Consider the following 22,418-nt stretch of genomic DNA (forward strand, 5'->3'; position numbering starts at 1 on the left):
ATAGGATCAAAATAACTACTCAATGTGTATATGTTAAAGAGAGGTTTAATATATTACACTATACATTTTCTGAATTTACCATCACTTTAACAAAAGATACCAAGAGAATGAAGAACATTTGATAATAGAAATAAACTGGGAACAATCTCTATTTGAATAAAAAAAGACTTTCATGTCCGCTTATAGCATCAGGTATTACAATTTTGTTCTTGTGCATAAATATACGGTACAGTAGTTTAGAGACGTGTAGGATTGATCTAATGCAGTCCACATCTGTGGTCTCTGTTTTTAAAAAAGTATTTTTTTCTATATGCATCAGAAATGAATCACTGTATCACAGATGGTTTGTATACAAAATAAATGTCTCGGAAGTCTTTAAAACCTGTCATTTTGTAAATAACATTTGCATTGTTTGTCATCCAGGAACACCCCCCCCCCCCTGAAAAGCCAGTTAAGAAAATACATAAATATACCCCCTGCGCTTGTCACGTTATCACTGTGCAGCATTGTAGGGGGGTCAAATGTTTAAATTCTAATAAATAGATTTCAGCCTCTCTGGGGGAAGTGGAAACTACAATTGTCACATTTAAATTACTAGACAAGTTGTCAAAATAAAGAACAAAAGTGCATTGCAGAGTTTTTTTGTGTGTTTTTTTTAAACATGTTATGAGGATTTAAATGGAGTTGAATGTCCCTTTAAGCTAGATAAGCCTGTTGAAGCTTTTTTTTCCTCTTTGTTAAATAAAAATATCAGTTTTTAAATTATCAGTATTACAAATAATTCTAGCATGTCTTAATTAGTCATTAATGTATTATAAAGTCTGTGTTTGATATTTCACAGGAAGGAGTAGAGGAACAACTTTAGTTTACATATGTATTGGGCTTTGCTATACAGAAAGAGATAAGATAATGTGTGTGTATAAAAATTGATAACATACGATTTTATTTCCTTGTAAACTCAGTCCATTTTAATGGGTTGTGGTATCAAAGAACAAAACCAGCGATTCCATATACAAAAATAAACCCAAATGACAATACTTATAACTCAAATTCACTAGTGAACATTTCAGTTTTGACTAATATATATATATATATATATATATATATATATATATATATATATATATATATATATATATATATCCCTTTAACTATGCAGATCAGAATACTGCACATACTTTCAGGACAAGTTTCTCCCTCTTCAAATGGGTAAGTTCACCAAGTTGATTGTTCCCATTAATACAAATCAGTCCTAAATAATATTCTAAGAATTTCCACACACGTTTGTTTATAGTTTCTACAGAACAGGTCTGTATTTGACTGTAGAGCAGGTCTTCAATCAGCATGTAAGGACATTGTAGTGGGTCATAGTGTCATAATGCTGAAGGTTATGTGCAAGAGAAAAAGATAAAATTAGCAATTTAATTGGAATAAACAATGTATAGTTGATTTACAATATACACAGTATAAAATAAACAGTTTATACACATAAGGCATTTTCACATATGTATATTTTTGGTTGCCGGTTTAAAAAGAGAATTGACTTATGGGTGTCTCAAGTCAAAAAAAAAGTGTGAAATCAGTGTCACCATGCAGTGATTACGTCACACCCATTGCGTCAAATTTTACTTTTTCAGCACTATAGGGGAAAATCTGATTGCATGAGCCCTATGCTACCAAAGGGTTCTGCAAAACATTGGATTCTCTCTGGCAGCCAAGTAGTAAGCGATGCCACAGATTGGTACAGACACCACTATAAAAGGTACCTGCCAGCTAAGTCATTTCAGTTTTTTGGGACACATTACCTTGAGGCTCCTGCGCACCGGCCTTTCTATAAAGGTCAGCTCATGTAGGTCCTCAATGTAGCCAAACAAACTGCCCTGGCTGAAATCCATCCTAAAGAAGCCGGTGGGATGCATTAGAGAATCAGAGGGTCAGGCTGGGCATAATCAGCACTGAAGAAGACAGGGGGCACTGCCCAGAGATGGACGATAGCTAGGTAAGGAGATGCCAAGAGCTGCAGTCCCAGATCCTGTAGCCGAATCAGCAGTTGCTGGGTATCTGTGCGAGTCCGCCTCAGCTGGTGACTTGAAGGCTGGCACCGACCCCTCCTCTTACCGCAGCAGATCACGCCCCAAACAGGCAGAACTCCCTCAGGTGCCCACCCACAAACACCGCGCTGCTTAGTGCCCCCACGGCTTCCGTGTGACCGTGTCAGCGCAATGCATTTGTCACACGACTAAAGTGCTTAGGAAGGCGCTAATATATACTTGATTCATCCGGAAGGTCCACTGAGCTGCCTACAGGTGACGGTGACTCGGAGGCCTTATTTTGGTGCCCTGCGTCGCCATAGCAACGCGCCGCTACTGAGACTTCGTGGCGCAAAATTATTGACAGTAACTCGAATATTGTGAGCGCCTTCTCACCTGTCACTGACAAGGGCAAATCTGGTGAAGAGTACCAGATATAGGTGAAGTCTAGAATAAAACTATTCCTATAATGTGTATCATGGTATAAATATAAATGACAAATCGGGGAAGAAGAAAAAAGTCACCAGTCCAAAGTTTACTACTAGCCATGGGATAGTGAAAATCTCCATCCCTGTCAACAGACAGCTCAATTGTAAGATTTCTCAGTGTCAAGATTACTTCACACACTTTAAAAGTAACAATGCTAGCAGCACTCTGACATTTTGGAGGAAAAACTCCCCTCAGACAAGAATTTTATTGCAAGACAGGAGGCTCCTATTTTGCTTTACTGAAAATATCCAGCAGTAAAACACTTGCACAAAAATAAACAATGTCACACCTCTTAACCAATAGGGGCTCGGTGTCCAACATATACAGGTATACCCCGCTCATACAGCAGGTTAGGGACCGGAGCACCGCTGTAAAGTGAAAACCGCCTTAAAGCGAAACAAGGCAGTTTTAGCTTTGTGATTAAAAACTTGAAAACATGTTTGAACTAACATATATTAGGGGTGCAATAGTGCTACGTTTAGTTTAACACAGCACAGTATTCAATTAGTATTTAATAAATACTGTATCTATAAATTAGTGACAATTACTGTAGTAAAATTTGCCAGAATATAACACTGAGACACAGATTGCACTGTAATGATGTAAACAGTTAACTGCGCATAACAAAATGGTGCCAGTTACTTTTCTCGCAATCTCACGATGCATACAGCACTGTTTTAAAATCCTTGGAGGTTGAACTTCAGCTCCACAAAGCGCTGTATTAGCGAAGCGCTGTAAAGTGAAGCTCTGTAAAGTGAAGCGCTGTAAAGTGAGGTATACCTGTAGTCAGTCTCTCCCCTTGTACTTCCTCTTTCTTTGCTGCTCTCTGAGTCTCTGGCAAGAAAGGTGATGTACAAATTTTCTCTGTTTTATATTAAAGTGATGGTAAACCTTAAAGGGACAAAACGGAAAAGGTACACATATAGCTTTTTAAATGGAAAAGATGACATATATGGCATTTAAATTAGTTAAAGGTACAGTAAACTTACAAAATTATGTTATATAATTCTGCATAATGCAGAATTCTATAACATTATCTTAGTGGCAGCTTTCTAAATAAAAGAAGATTTAGAGATTTTTTATTCTAAAGTTGGATTTACCTGGTCTCCACTCCAGGCTCTACTAAGCGGGTCTTGTTTTTCAAAAGCGCTTCGTGGGCACGCTGTCTATTCCCTCTGGTCTGGTAGCGAGAGCAAGCTACATTCAGTTCAATGGCACGATCGGGCATGCTGTGACTAGACAGCGCCCGCGAAGCGCTTTTGAAAAACAAGACCCGCTTAGTAGAGCCTGGAGCAGAGACCACGTAAATCCAACTTTGGAATAAAAAAATCTCTTAAAACTTTTTATTTAGAAAGCTGCCGCTAAGATAATGTTATATAATTCTGCACTAATTCTAATTCTGCAGAATTATATAAAAATATTTTGTAAGTTTACTGTACCTTTAACTAATTTAAATGCCATATATGTCATCTTTTCCATTTAAAAAGCTATATGTGTACCTTTTCCGTTTTTAATCCATCTGTTAAAGGGTTAAATTAGTGCATATACTAGTAATGCTTCTATTGCAATACTGTATTATGATGGCCCACTTGGATTAACTCTTTTTTTTTGACAATTCTAGTGAACATCCAATCACTGTGTGTGTCATTTGACAATCTTGAAGGCCAGACCCTTTAAAGCCCTCAGAAAGCCTATGTAGAGAGTGGATGTGACTGCTCTATACATCATAGCCCGAGCCCAGCCAAAAGGGAAAATTAAGGGGGGTGGAGGAACAGACAATATTAATTAGGATTATAAATAATTTATTATAAAATATATACACACTTTAAAAAAAAATAATTATGTGGTTTTACTTGCAGACTAATATGTTTTTCATTGCAACATTCTTATGGTCTGAAATTTTCCATCACTTTAAAGTGAAGGTAAACTTACCTTGATGCTGATCCAGTATGTCTTTCTTTGTTGAAAATCATTATGACTTTCATTCATCAAACGTTTTAGTGTAATTCGAGTTATCAACGTTATAAATCAATAACTGTTGGTCCACAAATTCAACCTTTTTTTTTTTGGCTCTATCACGTGTTGCGATTATCCAATTGATAATCTGGCAGTTAGGCAGTCGTCACTCCACGTCACCCACCTCCTTTATCCTCTGCGTGTTTGCTATTCTTTATTATTCATATGGAATCCCTTGCGTGCTCCCGTTTCGTATTTGGATAACGACTTTGCATGCGCAGTAGAGTTCGATCGCCAATCTGCGCAGGCACGGTTGATCAGAGCATCTGATCTGATCATTGTGCACGCAAATTTGCGAGACGTATAGAGCGGGTGGGACCGCTCTATACGTCATAGACCAACAAAGCAGAAAATAGAGGTAGGGAGAGTCACCATCGAAACCGTAGAGTTAGATAAATATATATAAATTGAAAACTTTAAAAGTAATAGAAACTCTAAGTTAGCGATTAGATTATGCTAAGATTAAAGGACCAGTCAATACAGTAGATTTACAAAATCATCAAATGCATAAGAAGACAATGCAATAGCACTTAGTCTGAACTTCAAATGAGTAGTAGATTTTTGTTAAATAAATTGCAAAGTTATGTCTATTTCCACTCCCCCTGTATCATGTGACAGCCATCAGCCAATCACAAATGCATATATACGTATATGCTGTGAATTCTTGCACATGCTCAGTAGGAATTGGTGACTCAAAAACTGTAAATATAAAAAGACTGTGCACATTTTGTTAATGGAAGTAAATTGGAAAGTTGTTTAAAATTGCATGCTGTATCTGAATCATGAAGTTTAATTTTGACTTGATTGTCCCTTTAAGTAATACATTTATATCTTCAAAAACTTCAAACTTTCACTTTAAGTGATCTGTACTAAGATGTTATGAATACCACTGAGAGTGATTATTCTCTCCCAACTGTTTCTCTAATCTAATATCTATCTTCTTTCTATACAATCCTATTAAACTATGACAAAACAATCCTCAACACTTCTATTTGATATCCTAATCTATCCTATTATTCCCAATATTTCCAATATTTGGTTTCAAACTCATTGGTGGTTTAGTAGTTTCATTACCGATCCAGTGTATCGAGTGCCTCCTGTAGCCGGGGTGTGTCACCTGTCCTGATTTTTTATATTTTATCTATTTGTTGATAAAAACCCAAGACAACCAGGATTACTTTAAAGACCGTCCTGGAGTATTTGATGATCATCAAACTACTTTAGAAGTCATTTGCACATCATCAGACATTATTAGGCCTGTAAAGTAATTAGCCAAGGTAAACAATTCTGGGTGAAGACTTCAGAAGGTTTAGCAGATTACCTTTCTGATTAAATCACAAGCATGAACAGCCAGGAAATGACTCTAGTCATATTTCGGCCTGTGGGCATGCTTCAGGATGGTTTCTGATAACTAGTCTGGAGTCATTAATTACTTTAGAATGACTCCAGGAAGATCAACCTTTTTGACTAGGTAAGGTGCTTTTTTATTTCTTAACATTGAAAAACCATTATCCGAATCTACAGCATAAAGCACTGCGTCAGTCAAATATTGGCCTGTATGCTACTGTATCTTGGAGGGCAGTAAGTACCTACAGCAATGTCCACTAGCGTCTTTATTAGGTTAACCAGATTTCTTCTTTTTAACAGTATTGACCGTTTTTCAGGGACTTCAAAATCTAAAAGGGACATGAAAAGTCCATTTTAAAAATGTAAGTCATTTGTGCTTGCAGTTACTTTAGTGTAATTGCGTTTAACTCTGCCTTGCACATTAACCTATGACCATGTCCAAGCCTAGTATCCACAGTGCTCTACAAAGGGTGAGGTAGAGCCCGCTGCATGATTAAGAGAAGGCTGTTCTTGAAAGAAGAAAAGGGTAAGGAGTGGATTGCGTATAAAGCTGGTAGTGGAGGAAAATAGAAGTAACTGAAAATCAGGTGGTTATGGAACAGTTAAGTCAGGGGTGGGCAATTATCGGCCCTCCAGATGTTGTGGACTACATCTCCCATAATGCTCTTTCAGCCATAATGCTGTCAAAGCATCATGGTAGATGTAGTCCGTAACATCTGGAGGGCTGATAGTTGCCCACCGATGAGTTAAGTGAAGGAATTTAAACTTGATATTAAACACTAAAACAATGTCATGAACCTTCTTCAAACTGTGGGTGCTGCCATTTTGAAACCTAGGTTACAAACAGTGGCATCACTAGGGTTGGTGTCACCCGGTGCGGTAACTTATGGTGTCACCACCCCCCCCAGAAAGCAGACACACACTAACACAAAAACACAGGCACACACACATACAAACACTCCGACACACTCAGACACACTTAGAAACACACTCAGACACACACAAAAACACTCTGACACACAAACAAAAACACTCAGGCACACACACAAACACTTAGACACACACACAAACACTCAGGCACACACACAAACACTTAGACACACACACACACAAAAACACTCAGGCACACACACAAACACTTAGACACACACAAAAACACTCAGGCACACACACAGAAACACTCAGACACACACACACACACAAACACTCAGACACACACACACAGAAACACTCAGACACACACACACAAAAGCACTCAGACACACACACACACACACAAAAACACTCAGGCACAGACACACACAAACACAAAAACACAGGCACACACACATACAAACACTCCGACACACTCAGACACACTTAGAAACACACTCAAACACACACAAAAACACTCTGACACACAAACAAAAACACTCAGGCACACACATAAAACACTTAGACACACAAAAACACTCAGGCACACACACAAACACTTAGACACACACACACACACAAAAACACTCAGGCACACACACAAACACTTAGACACACACACACAAAATAAACACTCAGGCACACACACAGAAACACTCACACACACACACAAAAGCACTCAGATACACACACACACACAAAAACACTCAGGCACACACACAAACACACTCAGGCACACACACAGAAACACTCAAACACACACAAAAGCACTCAGATACACACACACACAAAAACACTCAGGCACACACACAGAAACACTCAGACACACACACACAAAAGCACTCAGACACACACACACACACACAAAAACACTCGGGCATACACACAAACACTTAGACACACACACACAGACAAAAACACTCAGGCACACACACAGAAACACACACAAAAGCACTCAGACACACACACACACACACAAAAACACTCAGACACACACACATACAAAATATGTAAACTGCACTGCATTAATTAAAAAACTCATCCTTAGAGTTGCTCCCTGGCTCAGCAGAGCATCAAATGAAAGATAAACAGAGCACTCTAAAAATAAATCACTAAAGAAAAGGTTTAGGCGAGCAAACTATGAAAATTCTGCTCTCTGACTCTGTTCCAAGTCTGTCAGTGCACAGCCCCGGGCCACGTGCCTACCGCTTCTTATGGCCAAGCACCTCTGCTCTCTGCCCACCCCCAGACCCCCGTCCACCCTCCCCTCCTACCTCTTCAGTGTGCACTTAGTGTACTGTAACCGTACCAGTCTGGTGGGCATCATACGTGTCTCCTTCACTTTAGAGACAGTGTTAGACAGTCATGCGGTCAGGAGCCAGGCATCCCCCTCATGATTTCCCAGTTCCCGTTTAGAGAGACAGCACAGCAGTGAGTGACTCCACTGCTCCACACGTCACTGAGCAGTGAGCACAGATAGGCAGGCAGGTTTAGGCTAGCAGCGCAACTTTGCAAGCCCCACCGCACGCCCACAACATCCATAGTGAAATTGGGCAGAGGAGGAGCAAAGTACAAACAAGCAAAAGCAGCCGGTAAAAATATTTGTGGAAATTGCAGCGCTGGCTCAAGGGGCAAAAAAATGAAGTGTCTACAACTTCCCCAGTCCCACTAATGTTCGCAAATGCTGGCCCCTCTAATAAAAATATATATGCATCTCTACATTGTATTTCTTTGAATTTTTTTTTGGTGGTGTCACCCCCTGGAGGGTGTCACCCTGGTGCGGCCCGCACCCCCTGCACCCCTAGTGACGCCACTGGTTACGAAGCAAGTATCTCATGGAAAGTTGCTGCACATTTGCAAACACATCAACACTGAAAAGCAGTGAAGACTGCCCACATGTGCTTTAACCACCAACATTTGCTAAATGTTGGGATGTATGTCACACTAAAATGTGTCACTAGAAAACTTCATAGTAAGCAATGGGGCTAATATAGCCAAGTAAGAAGGACACAAATTAAAAAAACAACAATAAACAAACAGTATCTGCATTTGTTTTATGAAACAAATTTGCCCTCCAAGCGCTCAGCGACAACAGTTACATATTGTAGCATAAAGGGAGCAACTTCACATATTTTTCATATACATAAATCATTTTCCCCTGAAAATTTGAATACATTACAAATGATTGCCTTTCATGTGATGTACTGAGTTTTCTTTTGTTGTACAATTTTTGTCTATACATATTTAGATTAGAGGTTGCATTAATTTGCTGTATAGAAATACTCATAAGACTTGACTAATATGCATACAAATGCACAGACATGACAATATTTTTAAAATGTTTGTTTAGAACAGAACACAAAGTCAATTTATTTAATATATTAGAGCATTTTCTTTTTAGCACTTTTATATCCTTTTCAGTACTGACATTTTCATTATAGGTGGGGGATACAAAAGGCAACATCAGCCATTTCAAATGACAAAATCAAGGTAAAGGAGGTATTTGTAAACAATTTAACCCCTTAAAGGGACATTATGCACTCATTTTTGCTTTCCATAAATGTTTTGTAGATGATCTATTTATATAGCCCATAAAGTTGTTGTTTTTTTAAAATGTATAGTTTTGCTTATTTTTAAATAACATTGCTCTGATTTTCAGACTCCTAACCAAGCCCCAAAGTTTTATGTGAATACTGTCAGATACCTTCTCCAGCTTGCTCCTGTTTGTGTAAAGGGTATGGAAAAGAAGGGGGAGGGTCTTATTTCCCACTTGCAATGGGCTTTCCAGCTACCTTTTCAACAGAGCTAAACTGAGAGCTTCTAAATAAGTTTTTAAACGGTTTTATACTCGATTTTTAATATCAGTATCTGTGTATCTTATAGTAGTGTCTAATACATGCAGTTATATGAAAATTAGTGTATACTGTCCCTTTAAGGACACAGCTTCAGTTTGCTCAATTGTTTCATGACAAAATAATTCTGTTGTTGGTCCTTAAGGGGTTAATACATTGCAGCAGGTAATACATGCACCCAATCCACATAATTTCCTGATTTTTAACATTTGACTGTGACTGGTGTTATTGATAGTTTGTTTTTGTTTGTTTGGGGGGGTTGCATTAAATATAGATGGTAGAGATTTTTTTTTTATCATGTCAGTTATTAGGTTATTAGTCCTCTAGTTTTAAAGGGACATTAAACACTAAACTAATGCTGGATAGAATGATGCAATCAAATAAAAGATTAGTCTGAGAATAACAAGTAGATGCATTTTTTATAGTTTCATTAACTATTTAATTATTTACAACATAAGTGTAAAGTTTTAGTGTCTATAAAACAATGGGAGCTGCCATGTTGTAACTTAGGTTACTTTCTCTGCTGTAGCCAATTAGGGACAGTTATAAATAGGTCACTAGCGTGTGCAGCCAATGGCTGTGTGGAATATAAGTGTTCTGCACTTCCGTTTCTAACTGAAATACTCACAATTTGAAAGTATATTGCCGACTTTTTATATATATATATGATTTATCATTTTATATTATCATTTTAAAGTGTTTAATGTACTTTTAAATATAGGAATAAGCTTAACTTCTATGCACACATGCACATAATCTCTCTAATTCTGTTTGCATTCTGTAAGTGTGCTATCAAAGGTTGTCAAGCAGGGGATAGCTGGCTCCAGATTATATAGGAGGGTTGGCATTCTCAAACTTTGAAGGAGAAGACAGACACACGATAATACTCTGCCTGTCAAGGGGATAAGGGAATTGTAGAATTATGTTTTAGGGTAAGGGTACACTCAAAGCTAAAATGACAGGACAAACTGGTGTAACCAAGTCTGTTGTGTAATGTAAAATCAGGTGAGCACTACTTATGTAGTTAATCTGTTTGTGGTCATGAATCAGTTTGTACTATACTGATGCCTCAATACCAATTAGTTATACAATTATCAGATAATCTTTAAAGGGACATTAAAGAGACATTATACACTCATTTTTCTTTGCATAAATGTTTTGTAGATGATCTATTTATATAGCCCATAAAGGTTTGTTTTTTTTTTAAAGTATAGTTTTGCTTATTTTTAAATAACATTGCTCTGATTTTCAGACTCCTAACCAAGCCCCAAAGTTTTAGGAGAATACCGTCAGAAGTCAGATCAGAGGCATAACTAGAAACTACAGGGCCCAGGTGCGAGAATCTAAGAAGGCCCCCCACCACCACCCCCCCCCCCCCCCAAAAAAAAAGGTGTATTTGATACATATCTTTTTTTTTTTTTTTATGTTTAACACAGAAAAAATAATGTGAATCAGATTACAGTATGTGAGATGGTCTGACCCCCTATTACTCTATTTAGTGACACTGTTTAACCCACCAGGACTGTATATAGTGAGTTTGTGGCACATTCTGTAATCTGCCGGTGAGATGGCTGGCCTGACCCTACCTGCCCCAGTACTTTATAGAGTGACCACAGTAGTCTATGACATGGTCCATCCCCCCCATACTGTATATAGTGGTACTGTATAGTGACACTGTTTACTCCCCGCAACCCATGCTGTAGTAACAAGGTCTGTCATTTGCTGTTTACACAAACATACACACATACATGCATAAATACACACACAGTCACATACATATATACACACACACCAATGGGTAAAACAGAAACACTAATCCCTGTAGTCAGAGACACTAGTGAGGCATCATGTCACACTCACATGATATCAGTGCAGGCAGTGGCAGGTCAATGTTTTTTATTGAAAAAAAAAGTTGTTGTTTTTTTTTTTAGCTGGGCCCCCACCCTCAGGGGCCCAGTCGCAGTTGCGACCTCTGCACGCCCTATAGTTTCACCCCTGTGTCAGATACCGACTCCAGCTTGCTCCTGTTTGTGTAAAGGGTCTTTTCATATGCAAAAGAAGGGGGAGTGTCTTATTTCCCACTTGCAGTGGGCTTTCCAACTACCTTTTCAACAGAACTAAACCGAGAGTTTCTAAGTAAGTTTTGAAACAGTTTTATGCTGGATTTTTATATCAGTATCTTTGCATCGTATTCTTTATAGTAGTGTCTATTACATGCAGTTATATGGAAATTAGTGTGTACTGTCCCTTTAAGCACTAAATAAATTCTAGATAGAGTGATGCAGTCAAAGAAAAGATTATTCTGAGAATAACATGTAGATGCATTTTTTAAAGTTTCATTAGTCGTTTAAATATTGACAAAATAAGTGTAAGGTTTTTGTGTCTATTAAACAATGGGAGCTGCCATGTTGTAACTTAGGTTACCTTCTCCGCTGTGGCCAATTAGGGACATTTATAAATAGGTCACTAGAGTGTGCAGCCAATGGCTGTGTGGAATATAACAGTGTTCTGCACTTCCATTTCTAACAGGAACTAAAAAGCTAACACTTTTAGAACGAAATTACAGGAAAATGGAACAAAATAAATAATCAAAGTATATTGCAGAGTTATTTATATATATATGATTAATAATGTTTTATTACCATCTCAGTGTTTAAAGGGACAGTCTAGTCCAAAATAAACTTTCATGATTCAGATAGGGCATGTAATTTTAAATAATTTTCCAATTTACTTTTATCATCAATTTTGCTTTGTTCTCTTGGTATTCTTAGTTGAAAGCTAAACCTAGGAGGTTCATATGCTATTTTCTAAGCCCTTGAAGGTCGCCTCTTCTCTCAGGGCATTTTGACAGTTTTTTACCACTAGAGGGAGTTAGTTCATGTGTGTCATATAGACAACACTGTGCTCACACACGTGGAGTTCCTATGAGCGAGCACTGATTGGCTAAAATGCATGTCTGTCAAAAGAACTGAAATAAGGGGGCTTAGATACAAGATATTCACAGAGGTAAAAAGTATATTTATATAACTGTGTTGGTTATGCAAAACTAGGGAATGGGTAATAAAGGGATGATCTATCTTTTAAAAAAATAAACATTCTGGTGTAGACTGTCCCTTTAATGTCGCTTTAAAGTATCATTTTACCACCAAGCAGGGGCGTATTTTGGCCCAGGCAAACAAGGCACTTGCCTTGGGTGGGAAAGCGCTTTTTGAGTCTATCCAGTGTTCATCTATATGACAGGCAGTGATGAAGAAAGATTCAGCTGCAGCCAGACAATATAGCATAGTTGCATGCTAGTTTCAAAGCAACCTGCTGCTTATCTGCCATCGCTGCCTGAGTGAGCACCGATGGGTTGTCCGACCCCCCAATGTGATGTCACACACTAACCACCAATGAAGTACAGTCTCCGCCCCTCTAACCTCCCCCTTCTTTCCCACATGCGGATCTTTCTGGGAAGAAGAAGGGCCCCAAGGTAATTGCTTCAAATACTTCTTGTGTAATAACAATATGCAATAAGAGAGGAAACATGCAAGTCTAATCAGTAGCTTTGACATTAATGAGCCAATCAATAGGGACATATGTATGTAGCTGCTACTTAATCACCCATGTACTGTTCTCAAGCAGCAATGTATTATATCCCCAGAATAGTTGTTACCTATGTGTTTAGCCATTTTACAGGGGTTAAATACATGCATGTATTTGAGTTATAATCATACTTATGATACTTTATTTTAACCAATGAATAGCATTAATTAATTGTGACCCAATTTCTTTGTAGCATCTATGGGCTAGAAAACAAGTGGTGCTCTAACTGTTGCACGCAAGCAATATCTTAATTACAAGTTAAACGTGGTTGTGAGAGTGCAATTGCATTTAATGCTTGTCAATTTAGCGTGACTGAAAACCTTGTGTAGAAAGAAGTGTGTTAAAAAGCTGCACTAAACACAATATAAATACATTCAAAATTACAGTTACACTCCATTATTCCCCATCAAAGGTATATGTATATGACAAGGTGTTTGACTCAAAGGGCTATATTGTATACATATATATGTATAAATGTGTGCATGCATGTATGTGTTTTACTGTATATTTACTGTACATATTTAACATTCCAATGTTCAGTGTTCTTCACTTACAGGAATATGTTATTAGACTTCTATATACTGTATATCTATATATACCTATATATCTATTCCTATATACTGTGTATATATATATATATATATATATATATATATATATATATATATATATATATATATATATATATATGTACAAAGAGATCAGCACCCACCAGCAAAGCAACGACTCTGTGCACGGCCTGTAAATATCCAAAGGAAAAAGGGGCTGGGGATCAGGATCCGGTATGTATCCTCAGTTGTCCACAAAACTTAAGCCAGCACAAAGAGCTTTGAATAATAACCTTTAACGTATCAAAATATAACGTTTCGGCCTCACATGGAGGCCTTGGTCACATGTAAAAAACACACATCACAGGCATACAACACATCCCAAAGTGCTACCTTATATACCCCATCCCCTAATATGCTGATATGCTAAACGACGCCCAAATTCATGGAGAACAGCTGAAAGAGATCTGATTGATTGCTGAGTCATCACAGTGAGACCGTAGTCATAACAACAGACAGCACCAGATAGGTATTTGCATAACCAGCAGACCACATGTCCGCATTGTGTGATGACATCATCAAAAATGGCGTCCTTTGTCTAGGGAACGCGTGTACGCTCATAATATACAAAGCGTGACCGCTTAGCAACAGCTTATCAGAGCACTGAACGCAGGAACACTGCCCCCAGCTAGATAGGCGTTACCATGACAACAGAACCAAACAAAGAATTTGGAGCCTAAGCATAACAGGTTCATATAGTTAACTAAACAATATTACACATACAATTCAGATCGGTTCTTAGATCCAGTGACTAGTCAACAACAAGTAACTGTGTGGTGCAATATGTATTTTGTATTAGAGTAACACCTAACGTATAGCCATATAAATATCTAGAGCATAAGATCCTATAGCAATACTTAGTCACTAGCACTATTAACCAGATCATTGTGTTCTATATACAGAATTAAAAAAACACACACACAAAGGAGATGGTAGAAACAGAGTTATTGGAGGAGGGGAAGCTCACAGTCACTTATAAAAACAGCTGTAGTCAATCATCACGTTAAGACCCTGCGGGGCAATGGTGTCCAGTCTATGCATCTAGCGTGATTCCATTCCCAGTAAAGCCTTTGATCGATCACCACCCCTCATAGATTTAGGGACGTGATCGATTAATATAGTCCTCATCGTGGAGATGGCATGTCCCGCTTGTAGGAAATGATGAGCCACAGGTTGATCCTAATTGCCCTTATCAAGGGCCAGCCTTATAGCTGATTTGGCCAACCTCTCTCTGAATGTGGTTATCGTTTTCACCACGTAATAAAGGGAACATGGACAGATAATCACATAAATGACATGATCAGAAGTACAGGTCAATCGATGCCGAATGGTAAATCTTTTGTTGGTATGAGGATGATGGAATGTATTGCCAGACAACATGCTATTGCAGGTCGTACAATTACCGCACCTATAACAGCCTTTTTTCTTTTGCGGTAGCCAGGTGCTCTTTTGGTAACTTTGTACTGGATCAGTGCGCACCAACAAGTCTCTAAGGTTCTGCGCCCTCTTATAAACCAGCCGAGGTGGTGGCATCTCACCAAATGGTAAGCTGGTATCCGTGGATACAATCGACCAATGTTGTTTGATAACCTCCAGTTCTTTATATGATGCTGGGGTGTAAGTAGTGATATAATTCAAACGTTGTTCAGCAGGCTTCTGTGGTTTATTGATAATGGATTGCTGGGTCATTGTGTGTGCTTTCTCACATTGTGTCATGATAAGTGGTTCCGGCTACCCTCTATTGATGAACTTCTGTGCCATTGTATCGAGCTGTTGTTTCTTGTGAGCCTCCTCGGTGTTGTTGCGTACAACACGCAGGAGCTGAGAGGAACTAACCCCTGTTTTAACTATTAAAGTGTAGTATGGAATTTTTATCAGTAGGTTTGTTATAGAGAGTAGTAAATAACCTCAACCCATCTGCTGTCTCACTCTTGTACTGTATATCTCAAGATCAAGGAAATGGATTTTATCATTATCTATATCCATCTTGAACCATACAGTAGAATTAATGGAATTCAAATGATTAAACCACACATGTAGAGACTCCAAATCACCCTTCCAAACAAGGAACACATCATCTATATACCGTCGATAAAACCTTATAGAGCTCTGTTCTGTAGTCAAAATGTAATCATGTTCATACATGGACATATATATGTTAACATACGATGGGGCCATGTTAGACCCCATCGCAGTGCCTAACGTTTGTAGGTAAACAAGGTAAGAGACAGTGGATTTGACTACTGGTTGTAAAAAGTAGTGAATGTATTCAGCCAGGGGTTGAAATAATGAACCCCTGGCAGAAACAATCGGACGACCAGGTGGATTTCACAAACTTTTATGTATCTTAGGAAGCAGGTATAGTATGGGGCAGATTGGATTATCAACTGTCATAAATCTGTGAGTATCTTCATCAATGTACCCAGCATTTAGAGCCAATCCTAAGAGTTTGTCAACCTGCAATTTAAATGTGTTGGTAGGGTTGAAGGTAAGCTTACGGTAAGTGAGTCCATCGTCAAGTTGTGGTAACGCCTCCAACTGGTATACAGAGTAATCTAACACCACAATGGCTCCGCCCTTATCGGCTGGCCTAATCACTATTGAGCTGTCCTCAACTAGAGTTTTTAAAGCTCCTCTCTCAGGTGGTGTTAGATTATCCCATGTATTGGTTGTAGAGGGTTCTTGTTTACAGATGGCAGCATTACACATACGAGTGAAGGTCTTAATAGAAGAGTGTGTATTTTGTGGTTCAAACGTATTACCCACCCTAAAAGGTTTTGACTCATATTCAGGGCTGTTTTTAAAATGGTTTCTTAACTTAAGTTGTCTCTGAAAACGGTGTAAATCTATTTGTAACTCACAGGGGTCACTTTTAGGGGTGGGAATAAAGGATAAACCTTTATTGAGTAATGACAGTTCATCTGAAGTGAGTTTACGTGAGCTTAAATTATACACTATTGTTTCGGTTTGCGAGTGGTCACTTTTTTTATGTTTCCTCCCGCCCCTCCTATTGTGTCTGTGTCCGATCCTACAGGTAAAGGGGGTCTCTGAGAGGATCTAGTGCTAATCCCACTGCTAGATGAGTTTACTTTTTGGTGTGTATTAACAGCCTCACTCCCAAAGGAGTCTCCTCCACTGCTATCAATAGTATCAAAATGAATCCTTCTGTTCTTATTAAATTTGCCCCTTCTCTGGTAAGGTGTATCACTTTTTTCATAAAGCCATTTGTATACTTTTCTATCCCTATAGTCCTTTTCCACTGTGTTATATTTTTTGTTCTTAAAGGACAATAATTCTTGTTTATATTTGGAAATATGGGCAGACAATTTGGTTAGCCAATCAGTTTAAGAGTCATTGCTTAATATATGTAATAATTTGTCCTTGATCTGTGTGATGTCAGTTTTAACAATACTTTTAAGTCTTGAGACTTCCTCTATGACTAGTAGCATTAAATCGTGTGAGCAAACTCCATACTAGTCCTCCCTAATGTGGGAATGTTTTTCACTCTAAAGCCCTGTGGGATATATTTATCCTTATGATATTTAGAAAGATACACAGCATGTAAATAATAATCAACTTCCTTTCTAGGTGTAATAAGTTATGGTATATGTTTAGAGGAATTTCACCTTTAGTCTCCTCCAGCTCCTGTATGTCAGCTTTACACCTGATGCGCTTAGCATCATCCTCTGTAAAAACAAAGTCCTCAATCTCTCCATAGGAGTCATCTTGAGAAGGTAATACAAACCCCCGCTTCAGAAGTCATATCCTTAGAAAATAACACCCTGTTGTGCAGTTTAAACTCAAAGGGGAGTGCACTAGGTACCCTCCAACAGATATGTTGTGTGTCACGTAAAAAAACAGTTCCAATAAGAATCCTATAAGGATTCCAAGTAATAGTTCACATAGAACCCTAGGGGTGCACGATCCAGTATTTTCAACACATGTACAAAGAGATCAGCACTCACCAGCAAAGCAACTACTCTGTGCACGGCCTGTAAATATCCAAAGGAAAAAGGGGCTGGGGATCAGGATCCGGTGTGTATCTTCAGTTGTCCACAACACTTAAGCCAGCACGAAGAGATTTGAATAATCACCTTTAATGTATCAAAACTTAACGTTTCGGCCTCACATGGAGGCCTTGGTCACATGTAAAAAACACACATCACAGGCATACAACACGTCCCAAAGTGCTACCTTATATACCCATCCCCTAAACCTGATATGCTAAACGACGCCAAAATTCATGGAGAACAGCTGAAAGAGATCTGATTGATCACTGAGTCATCACAGTCATAACAACAGACAGCACCAGTTAACCAGCAGACCACATGTCCGCATTGTGTGATGACATTATCAAAATGGCGTCCGTTGTCATGGGAACACATGTACGCTCATAATATACAAAGCGTGACCACTTAGCAACAGCTTATCAGAGCACTGAACGCAGGAACACCGCCCCCAGCTAGACAGGCGTTACCATGACAACAGACCCAAACAAGGAATTTTGAGCCTAAGCATAACAGGTTTATATAGTTAACTAAACAATATTACACATACAATTCAGATCGGTTCTTAGATCCAGTGACTAGTCAACAACAAGGTAAATTTAATAAGAACAGAAGGATTCATTTTGATACTATTGATAGCAGTGGAGGAGACTCCTCTGGGAGTGAGGCTGTTAATACACACCAAAAAGTAAACACATCCAGCAGTGGGGTTAGCACTAGATCCTCTCAGAGACCCCCTTTACCTGTGGGATCGGATACAGACACAATAGGAGGCGCGGGAGGAAACATAAAAAAAGTGACCACTCGCAAACAGAAACAATAGTGTATAATTTAAGCTCACGTAAACTCACTTCAGATGAACTGTCATTACACAATAAAGGTTTATCCTTTATTCCCACCCCTAAAAGTGACCCCTTTGAGTTACAAATAGATTTACACAGTTTTCACAACTTAACAGACAACTTAAGTTAAGGGACCATTTTAAAAACAGCCCTGAGTATGAGTCAAAACCTTTTAGGGTGGGTAGTACGTTTGAACCACAAAAAACACACTCTTCTATTAAGACCTTCACTCGTATGTGTAATGCTACCATCTGTAAACAAGAAACCTCTACAACCAATACATGGGATAATCTAACACCACCTGAGAGAGGCACTTTGAAAACTCTAGTTGAGGACAGCTCAATAGTGATTAGGCCAGCCGATAAGGGCAGAGCCATTGTGGTGTTAGATTACTCGGTAAACCGGTTGGAGGCATTACGACAACTTGACGATGGACTCACTTACCGTAAGCTTACCTTCAACCCTACCAACACATTTAAATTGCAGGTTGACAAACTCTTAGGATTGGCTCTAAATGCTGGGTACATTGATGAAGATACTCAACAGATTTATGACATTTGATAATCCAATCTGCCCCATACTGTACCTGCTTCCTAAGATACATAAAAGTTTGTCAAATCCACCTGGTCGTCCGATTGTTTCTGCCAGGGGTTCATTATTTCAACCCCTGGCTGAATACATTGACTACTTTTTACAACCAGTAGTCAAATCCATTGTCTCTTACCTTAGGGATTCATCTGAACTTATCCATCAACTTAATCAGGTGGTTGACATAGGTTCGTCTGACATTCTTGTGACCATGGATGTAATTCATTTATACACCATTATTCCTCATACACATGGGATGGACATGGTCAGAAGAATCCTCTCTTCCAGTGCTAACTATATGGGACCCCCTATAGAATTCTTGCTAAATCTACTGGAGCTCTGTCTTGTCAATAATTATTTTTGGTTTGAAAATTGTTTTTACCTACAAATGTTAGGCACTGCAATGGGGTCTAACATGGCCCCATCGTATGCCAACATATATATGTCCATGTATGAACATGATTACATTTTGACTACAGAACAGAGCTCTATTAGGTTTTATCAACGGTATGTAGATGATGTATTCCTTGTTTGGAAGGGTGATTTGGAGTCTCTACATGTGTGGTTTAATCATTTGAATTCCATTAATTCTACTGTACGTTTCAAGATGGATATAGATAATTATAAAATCCATGTCCTTGATCTTGAGATATACAAGAGTGAGACAGCAGATGGGTTGAGGTTATTTACTATTCTCTATAACAAACCTAATGATAAACATTCCATACTACACTTTAATAGTTTTCACCCTAGATTTCAGAAAACAGGGGTTAGTTTCTCTCAGCTCCTGCGTGTTGTACGCAACAACACCGAGGAGGCTCACAAAAAACAACAGCTCGATACGATGGCACAGAAGTTCATCAATAGAGGGTACCCGGAACCACTTATCATGACACAAAGTGAGAAAGCACACACAATGACCCAGCAATCCATTAGCAATCAACCACATAAGCCTGCTGAACAACGTTTGAATTATATCACTATTTACACCCCAGCATAACATAAAGTACAGAAGGTTATCAAACAACATTGGCCGATTGTATCCACGGATACCAGCTTACCATTTGGCGAGATGCCACCATCTCAGCTGGTTTATAAGAGGGCGCAGAACCTTAGAGACTTGTTGGTGTGCACTGATCCAGTACAAAGTTACCAGAAGAGCACCTGGCTACCGCAAAAGAAAAAAAGGCTGTTATAGGTGCAGTAATTTTATGACCTGCAATGGTATGTTGTCTGGCAATACATTCCATCATCCTCATACCAACAAAAGATTTACCATTCGGCATCGATTGACCTGTACTTCTGATCATGTCATTTATGTGATTATCTGTCCATGTTCCTTATTACGTGGGGAAAACGATAACCACATTCAGAGAGAGGTTGGCCAACCACAAATCGGCTATATGGCTGGCCCTTGATAAGGGCAATTCGGATCAACCTGTGGCTCGTCATTTCCTACAAGCGGGACATGCCATCTCCACGATGAGGACTATATTAATTGATCACGTCCCTAAATCTATGAGGGGTGGTGATCGATCAAAGGCTTTACTGAGAATGGAATCACGCTGGATACATAGACTGGACACCATTTCCCCGAAGGGTCTTAACGTGATGATTGACTACAGCTGTTTTTATAAGTGACTGTGAGCTTTCCCTCCTCCAATAACTCTGTTTCTACCATCTCCTTGGAAGCACTTTGTGTGCGTGTTTTTTTAATTCTGTATATAGAACACAATGATCTGGTTAATAGTGCTAGTGACTAAGCATTGCTATAGGATCTTATGCTCTAGATATTTATATGGCTATACGTTAGGTGTTATTCTTATACAAGATATATTGCACCACACAGTTACTTGTTGTTGACTAGTCACTGGATCTAAGAACCGATCTGAATTAGTTAACTATATGAACCTGTAATGCTTAGGCTCAAAATTCTTTGCTTGGTTCTGTTATCATGGTAACGTCTATCTAGCTGGGGGCGGTGTTCCTGCGTTCAGTGCTCTGATAAGCTGTTGCTAAGTGGTTACGCTTTGTATATTATGAGCGTACACGCGTTCCCATGACAACGGATGCCATTTTTTTATGACGTCATCACACAATGCGGACATGAGGTCTGCTGGTTATGCAAATACATATCTGGTGCTGTCTGTTGTTATGACTACGGTCTCACTGTGATGACTCAGCAATCAATCTGATCTCTTTCAGCTGTTCTCCATGAATGTGGGCGTCGTTTAGCATATCAGGTTTAGGGGATGGGGTATATAAGGTAGCACTTTGGGATGTGTTGTATGCCTGGGATGTGTGTTTTTTACATGTGACCAAGGCCTCCATGTGAGGCCAAAACGTTATGTTTTGATACATTAAAGGTGATTATTCAAATTTCTTCGTGCTGGCTTAAGTTTTGTGGACAACTGAGGATACACACCGGATCCTGATCCCCAGCCCCTTTTTTCCTCTCTCTCTCTCTCTCTCTCTCTCTCTCTCTCTCTCTATATATATATATATATATATATATATATATATATATACAGCATATATATATATATATATATATATATATGTTACATTAACATTATTTTATATATATATATATTTCATAATAAAAATGATGTTATGTAAAATATATATCTATACCTATATATCTATAGGAATCGATATACAGGTATAGGTATATATGGAAATATGTATTTACAATAAAAATAACATTGTTCTGTAAGTGAAGAGCATTGAAATGTGAAATATGAATAATTCCTGTCAGGTTAGCATGTGAGTGATAGGTTTTTTTCTTCTGTGCTTTCCATCGACGTGTAAGTGGAGAATGTAACATGTTTGTGATATCTCGAAGTCCAAAAGTAAGCTTGTGTTGGGTTTCGCTCTCAAGCAAACTTTTAACTTTTAACTTGTAATACGTCCATAACCTGATGCACAAAAATATTACTTTAAGCGAACTTTGCGCTCAAGCGAAAACACTAAATATTGTGGCCCTTGTAATCTAGCCCTATGTGTGGCATCTATATAAAGAAGCACATTGACAGTACAAATGCTGAACTGAAATGTCTGCAGTATTTGATGTGTAACAATTATTTTTATGCCTAAAGCAAATTGACATTTCAAAGATAATTTATCTCAGAAAGAAACTAAA

Source organism: Bombina bombina, chromosome 1 (genome assembly GCF_027579735.1).
Source record: "Bombina bombina isolate aBomBom1 chromosome 1, aBomBom1.pri, whole genome shotgun sequence".
NCBI lineage: Eukaryota > Metazoa > Chordata > Amphibia > Anura > Bombinatoridae > Bombina > Bombina bombina.